The 8027-nt window shown below is 42.4% G+C and overlaps 1 protein-coding gene across 4 annotated transcripts in view; it reads right to left on the bottom strand.

Annotated features, from left to right (window-relative positions):
• Positions 1–8027, bottom strand: part of Zhx2 (zinc fingers and homeoboxes 2) — a 174263-nt gene that overhangs the window by 140121 nt on the left and 26115 nt on the right. For 2 of the 4 annotated variants that reach the window (XM_029565870.1, XM_029565868.1), the window contains exon 2: positions 6344–6436. The exons of the other annotated variants lie outside the window; for them this stretch is intronic. The gene's annotated coding sequence lies outside the window, so the exon portion shown is untranslated. The remainder of the gene's footprint in view (positions 1–6343; positions 6437–8027) is intronic. 4 annotated transcript variants of the gene reach the window in all.

Below are 8027 nucleotides of genomic sequence, written 5' to 3'. Positions count from 1 at the left end.
TAAAAGGAGACCCTATCTCAAAAAAAAAAAAAAAAAAAAAAAAAAAAGAACTTCCTAAGAATGATTGAGTCAGTACCTATAAATCTACAACCGAGGAATGCATGGTGACTTTGGTGATCCCTGGGCACTTTTGCCTTTCAGGGTCCCTTCCTCCACGAATAAATAATATCAATAAATAATTTTAAATTGGTAAAAATAAAATAAATAATAAATACAAATTGGGCTTTATGACTGCATTGGTATATAGTCCAGGTTGAATTCATTATTATATCCCTATTTTTTGTTATTTTTATATTTGATTTTGCATTCATTATTGTATTCGCTTTTTTTCTTTCTGATTCAAAAAGAAATAAAATGAAATGTTCTTTGGGTGTTTAAAAGTATCATAGGACCACAGGCATTGTGTTATATAGTAATAGACAAAGAAGATGGCCCTGTTTTCTAGAATGCCCAGCCCAAGGTGCATATAATCCATGCAACTATTATGGATATTTATAAACATAATAATGGGATCTGAGGCATGAAACAGTAATGGATGGCTGTGAAACCTCTTTTGCATCCTATATTTCCTCCAACCCTCATCCATACTATGAGGTGGGTACACCTGTATTTTATGATGGGGGAGTAGAGGATGAAGGAATCATTAAGTGATATGTGCAAAAAGAGCTGGCAGGTCTAACAGTGTCTTTCTTTAGCTTGGCACATTGCTGGATGTTTGCCTTGCTTTATTACCTTTAATTCTCAGACTATGATGAAGCAAGCAAGAGCTCTTTTTCGTTCCCATTTTACGACTGAAAAAAACAAACTGATGCTGAGGACAAGTGGCCATGTTGAGAAATGAAACCACGGTTCCTGGTGCCCAATCTACTACTCCGTCTACCACCTGGCTCTACCATTTATCAGGAGCTGTGTCATAAAACTGATAGATAGCATTGTCTAAGAGAGTGCCAGACTCCCCAACACCTCCTGTAACAGAATAGAGAAGAACCTGCTCAAGGCTGAAATCAAACACCTCACGCTGGATTAAATGTGTGCTTTCTCATTCTTTACCCAAGTGTACTCCTTAGAAGGTCTAATTATAGTGACTTCTATTTTCTTGTAAATAATCACATCTGTCATAACTGATTTAACTGATCCAAGGCTCCAAGTTGGCAGTCTTGGCAGCCTGAGCCAATGTGTCAATTATACCAAGGAGGCTGTGAGCGAAAGTTGCATGAAATGGAGGAGAGAAAAAAAATTAGTTGCAGTCATATAGATGGTGGGGCCCAATATGTGCTTTTTCACAGCCGTAATATCAACACAAACTCCTAAACGTGGCCAATGCGTGTCAATCCCTTGACAATCTGACTTATTACAACAGGCGCAGCCAGCCAGTTCCCAGAGAATCAAAACAATCTTTTGAGGGGAGAGCCAATCCTCGGGACTGACTTCTTTGATAGCTTTTGAGTCTAAGTAGATACCCCAAGGAATCTGCCATGGCTTTTTACACTTCTTTTCAGGAAGACAGGAGAGTTGAAGGGCTGCTCTGATACATTGCCTCCAGGATCTTTAGAGCTATATTCTGAATGTGGCTGTTCAGCCAGCAGAGACTAGTGGCTATATCTGGACTGGGTCTGTCTCCACTCCCAACTGAATGTAGCCTTATGGTTACGTAGCTGAACAATTCATCTGGCCTTCCGGAACTCATCTTAGCTTCTCATTTATAGATATACATGGTGAGAAGCCAACTTCCCAGATCTATAGGACCGAGTGATACAAGACCTGGATGTGAGAGCCTGTTGGAGGTAAGCCCTACATAAACGCTATCGTTACTATTAACAGGTTAGCAAACACCGAGTCTGTTGTTGATCCTTGAGGATGGTTTCTTTCTACACTCAAATTCTTCAAAGTGCTTAAAACAATTGCAGTGTACATCAGAAAGGGGATGAGAATGGATATTTACCTGCTGACCTCTTCTCCAAGGGACCCCAAAGCTGCTTAACCAGTTGAAATCTAAAGGGCCTTGAATTGGATGGGAGGTAACAAGAGGGGCATCTTCCAGGAAAGGATGCAGAAAATGAAAGGTGGCTTGGATCCACAGTCTAGACCTCTCAGGAAATGGATACTTGCTCTGGGTAGCCTGAACCTGACAGTTGGTTCAGTCTTCCTTGGGTCTGGCCAATCTTTGTGTGCGGAGGTGTCCAGAGGGCAGATGCTGAGGTCAGCCACCTGAGCTTTCAATCTGGCTCAGTTACTTATTTATGGCATGCTCTTAGACCAGTTATCTCAGCTCTCCCAGCTTGGTTCCCTCCTCTATAAAATGAGGGAAATAACAGCACCTGCTTCTTAACATGGTGGTAAAGAATAAGTAATTATCACATGTCAACGGCTTACAACAGTGCCAGGTGCACAGGCAGCAGTTGGTACATGTCAGAATATACTATTGCTGTTGTGGTCATCCTGTAAGCTGGTAGCCTCCCTTCCCGCACTCTGTATTTATTAGTGTACTGTTTAACATGAAAACAGTAGTATTCCATGTCATATTCCTTGCTAGGAGAGTACTTCTCTCCTCAATGTAGAAGTCTGCCATGCCCTAAAAGCATAGTTTTGAGTGCACCATGATCCATATACAAATCTTCCAGAAAGGCTCAGTCACCTTTTCATAGGAAATTCATTTCCGGAGCAGAGATGTGATAGGAAAGAGCTCTGGACTGAAAATCAAGAGACCCAAGTCCCAGCCCAGTACCATTATCCTACTTTGTGGCCTCTGACAAGTTGCATTCCCTCTCTGGAATTAATTTTTTCAGCTGCAAATTAAAGGGAGATTTTGGCTATGAATTTCAGTTTATTGATGTCCAAACAGGGATGATAAGGATAGCAGTCATCATGGAGTTGCTAGGGATGAGTCTCTGCTCCTGTGGCACCATGCCACCCAGCCCCAGGGTCCCCCAGAACTCATGGCCATTCTGCTGTACTCCCTGCTGTCCTTGTTTTCCTTGTCCTCCCAGGCACACACGTGCCACAGGGCCTTGGTTCCAACTGTCCCTTTGCCTGGAATGCTCTTTCCCCACATAGCCCCACCACTAACTCCTTCACATCTTTCAAATCTCAAGTTATTCTTTTTTTCCCATTAAAGACTACTTTCTAGCAAAGCATATCATACTTCTTAGGATGATTGCTACTTTTTCTCTGTCTCTCCCTAGACCAAAAGTATATAAATTCCAAGAGAAAGAATCTCCATGTTCAGCCTCTCAAAGCCTGGGGACAACAGCTGGCACAGAACAGCTGACCAATGAATATTTGATGATTCACTGAATGAGTGACCAAGAGCATCTTGTCCACAAAGTGCATGGTCACTAAATTTTCAGCAGCCTCTTAAATGTGAGAGAGGGATTGTTTCTCCTCCCCTGCCTTCTTTCCATGAGGGAACATCTTTACCCAATACTCAGGAACCTATCTTGTCAGGTTCCCTGCTTTTCTTCTAGGGCACGTGGCCCAGAGTGAGTGAGCTGGTAGCAACCCCCTCTTGAGTTGGTGGAGTTAGTCTCCTGCAGATATGGTAGTAGATACGTTCCTTTTCCTGGTCTGTCTGTCCCCATCAGGGTGTAGCAATGGCTTGCTCCTTTTAAGAGTCTGCAAGGCTGTCTCATAGTCTTTTTTCTGGGCTCTTGCATGGAGATGGTGAAGGTATGGAGTATCAGAGCTGTCACTTAGCCAGCAGACTTTGGTCATTTCTCAAGTCTGCTTTGATTAGCAATACAGTGTGTTTTTTGATCTCTACCTGTCTTATTTTCATATCTGTCTAAATGGTTCTAAAAGCTTTTCAGGTTGACCTAAAACTCCAACAGTATTCCCAACTCAACCTTGGTGCTAGATTGTCTGCAGTCCTGGCCACTTCCCTTTGACACATTATTTTTGTAGGTGTTCCACTTTATCCACAATACTCCAAACTGAGCAAAAGTCTGTGTGTGGGGATCTGTGATCCCAGAAGAGAAGAGCATCTGCTGCCTCACCCACTTTTCTATACATGCTAGTGATGGTTCATCTTCATCATCAATAGATTAGATTTAGAAATCACCCAGGAGACACATCACTGGGCACATGTCTGTGAAGGGGTTTTTAGACTCTTCCTACGAGTTGGGGTCCCAGATTGAATAAAAAGGAGAGTGGGCTGAGCACCAGCATTCATCTCTCTATGCTTCCTGACTGTGGATGTGCTGTGACCGGTCCTGCCACCATGACCTCTGACAAAATAAACCCTTTTGTCCAGTAAGCTGTTTCCTCCTGGTATTTTATCACAGCATAAGTAAAGTAGCTAACAGACACAATGCTGTCAAAAGATGTATTTGTTTATATCCCTCTTCCCACTGAGGCCCTTCCTGCATCTGTGTCCTCAGAGCCTCCACCACCAGGATCTGTGATGTCTCAAGTTCACATGACAGGTTCACCTGGGGTTTGAGGCTGTTTTCTGAGTTGCTACAATCGGCCCATCCTTCCTGTCTGAGACCTTTCAGAGGATGGGCTCCATCATTTTACACCCTAATCCATCACCGTCACCCTCAACTTCATGTCATCTCTGACCACAGGGAAATGGCAGTAACTGCTTCCTGAATGCAAATAAGTACTGAATGCTTACAAGGCACAGGCCAAACATTTTCTTCACATTGCCACATATAATCCTCAAAACAAACCAATGAGGAAGGGTTACTCTCCCACATTTTACAATGAGGACACCGGTTTGTAGAGCAAAGCACCTTCACGTGTCATGGTAGGTCATAAACAGCCATGCGATTTCTGAGGCCTGCATACTGGATGATGCCACTCAAGGCAGTTTTGATGTGAGAATTTGACCTGTGAGTTTATCCAAGGACATCATCTAATATCCCTTCATCTTATTCCCAAGGGGCTCAAGAGTAACCTCAAACTTCATGAAAAGTAGGGATGTGTGGCTTTTTTTTTTTCTCATTTAGCAGCTCAAAAACCGTTTAAAACTTTTTGATTTATTTGTCTTTATTTTGTGTGTATGAATGTTTGCAGGCATGTATGTAAGAGCACCCATGTATACAATGCAGAGGTCAGAAGAGGGCATTGGATCCCCTGGAACTGGAGTTATGGATGGTTGTCAGCAGCTGTGTGCTGGGAAGTGAACCTCCTCTGGAAGAGTCCTCTTAACCACTGAGCCATCTCCCCGGTCCCTCAAAATCCATTTTAAAACATGAAGTCAGTCTGGCTCCCCCTGATCTTGGAAAGCCAGAGCTGGAGTCTCACAACTTTGCTCTGTTCTCTCAGTCCTGTGAGACCAAGGCAGTTGAGGCTGACAGTAGCAAAGCCCAGTACTAGGTTAGGAGTACAATAAGGTGCCACCTACCCTCTTTAGCAAGATGGAGCCACGAGGTGAGCATAGAACAGACTAGAAAGGAAGCAGAGGGGCTTGGCAAGAGGGGTTCTGCTTAGGACTGCCCGTTCCCCTTTCTTTGTTGTAATTCTGAACCTTAAGATGTAAGCAGCTGAAACAGAATCCTGAATCCCTTCCTGAACAATTCAGAAAATACAGATGGAAAATCACCTCTGTGTATTAAGCTCTTACCACTTGCTAAGCACTGACTGTACATGGTATTGAACTTGCGTTATCTCTGAAAATGCCCCAAATATTCATTATTTATTGCCTGCATGTATGAGTGCACTGTGTCATGCAATGCATTTTTGGATTCCCCTGGAAGTGGAGTTAAGGACAGTTTATAGCTACCATGTGAGTGCTAGGAATTGAACCCGGGTCCTCTGCAAGAGCAGTCAGGCAGTCAGTGCTCTTAACTGCTGAGCCATCTCTCCAGCCATGCCCCAAAATATTTTTTTAGCAAAGAAATAAATGCATGCCCATGGTCAAGAGGCTTATCATGAAACTCATCAGCTTATAACCAGCCCCTCTTTAGTATACTCCCCCGAAGATTACCTTTTATAACTCTTGCTATTACTAGTTTTTAGGTTTGGAGCCTCTAAAGTCCAGAATTTCTCTAATCCTCAAAAAGATTGGATGATGTTGATATATTATGCCCCTTCTTTACTGATGATAAAGTGGTAGTACAGAGTGTTCTAGGTCAACCAGCTGGCAAGGGCTGGGCCCAGGATGCAGACTCCCTTCTGCTTCTCTCCAGGTGCCGTTCTTAAACTCTCAGCTCCATCCACGCTTGCCAGCTAAGGTACAGGGCTTCTGGGTCACCTGTTGACAGGAAGAACTCAGATGGATGTAATTCAATACCATCTTGAGGTGACATTGAGTTTCCTTTTCCCTAGGAGGACTGAGTTCAACCACTCTTTCAAGAGACTATAGGCTCATCCTCCTCCAAGCATGGTAGACATCCCCTACCTTGCTGTTTCAGTACAAATGTGGCATGATCTCAAGAGGTGAGTCTTTAGGGCCCTTCTATTTCTGTCCAGGAACCTCACAGCATCCTGTCTCCTGGGAAGATGGAAGTAATAACATCTATTACCATCCTTGTTAAGAAGCTGCAAAGCAGCCCAGTCCCTTCCAGATCTAGCCAGAGCAAGCTTTTATAAGAAATGATTTCCCTTTGCTTTGTGGTTATTATTTTTGCTAGAGAGGATGTGGGTACGTTGCAAGACACCATTTGTAATAGTCTAGTTAGAAGTGTCAACCTAAAAAAGCCAGATGTAAATCCTAGTGAGGACATTCACTCACTGGGTTGGTGTAGCTGGCCCACCATTCTCTTCTCTGTGCCTGAGTCTTCAGTTGCCAGCCCATAAGAAGGTGGGAAGAAGTGTGGATTGTGAATTAGGAATTGTGTGAGTTCGCAGATAGTCTGTGAACTCTCCTGAGCAGAAGCAGCAGTGTCTAGAACTTAGCTGCTGCTTCTTTTTTTTTTTTTCAATTTTATTATTTTTATTTTATGTGTATGAGTGTATTGCCTGCATGTATGTGACTGCACCCGTGTCATGCAATGCCGGGGAGGTCAGAAGAAGGCTTCAGATTCCCCTGGAACTGGAGTTAAGAACGGTTCGTAGCTGCCATGTGGGTGCTGGGAATTGAACCCGGGTCCTCTGCAAGAGCAGTCAGTGCTCTTAACCACTGAGCCATCTCTCCAGTCCCAGAACTCAGCTACTTAAACTGTGTATGCTGATATGTCACATAATGATCATTTCTGAAATGCTGTGGCTCAATCTGTGACTACTGTAGATTATCAATTGCAGTGTTTTTACTGTATATGCGAAGTTTCTTGTTTCTTGTTTCACAGAAACAAAATGGTTTAATTACAGAAAACACTTTAAATATTTTCCCACCATTGTTCCTCAGCCTGTAGGTATCAAATTAATATACCTTTGAATTGTGTTATGCTATTATATTTGATTTTAAATATTGCTATTTAAGTTGTTGACTTGGGTTTCATAAAAATTGTTAAATGAATTTTGGCTTGGGAGTAGGACAGAATTCCCAACAATTTCTGAAATGGCCCTAAACATATGTCTGCCATTTAGTGTTGTGTATTTATACAAAGCGGCTTCTAAGCATTGAGGATAATAAAGTAAAAATATCAGTGAACTCTGAAAAATGTTGAAGGCACTCTATGCCCTGCAGTATCAAACACGCAGCCAAGATTTAGTCTTTATGTAAAAATAAACAAGTACATCTGTCTCATTAGTATGCCAATTTCCTTTTCCCGTTAATAAATGGTAAAGTTATGAAAATATATACACATGTATATCATAGATTGGTTTTAAAAGAAATTTCTTTATAACTTATTATCAGTACATGTTTGATTTTTTTTAAAGTCTATCTTATTTACATAGATCTTGGGGGTTGTGTAAAAACTCTTGGTGAAAAGGGGTTGTGGGTGGAAAAAGTTTAAGAAGCCCTGCTCTAGACTATTGTCATTTATACTGTCGGCACTGTTGTCCTGTGAAAGGTTATTTCCTGAGGTCTCCACATATATCTATGTGGCCCTCACATGGAAGAGGAATCAAGGCAGAAATGATCATCAGTATCTTAAAAGTCTTTCAGGCCACTGGAAGCTTGCACATGTGAACTTGTGACA

This window comes from Nannospalax galili, unplaced genomic scaffold (assembly GCF_000622305.1).
Source record: "Nannospalax galili isolate Female #2095 unplaced genomic scaffold, S.galili_v1.0 scaffold17, whole genome shotgun sequence".
In the NCBI taxonomy this organism is placed as follows: Eukaryota; Metazoa; Chordata; class Mammalia; order Rodentia; family Spalacidae; genus Nannospalax; species Nannospalax galili.
The sequence above is the reverse complement of the archived record's forward strand: the minus strand, read 5'-3'. Positions and strand labels throughout refer to the sequence as shown.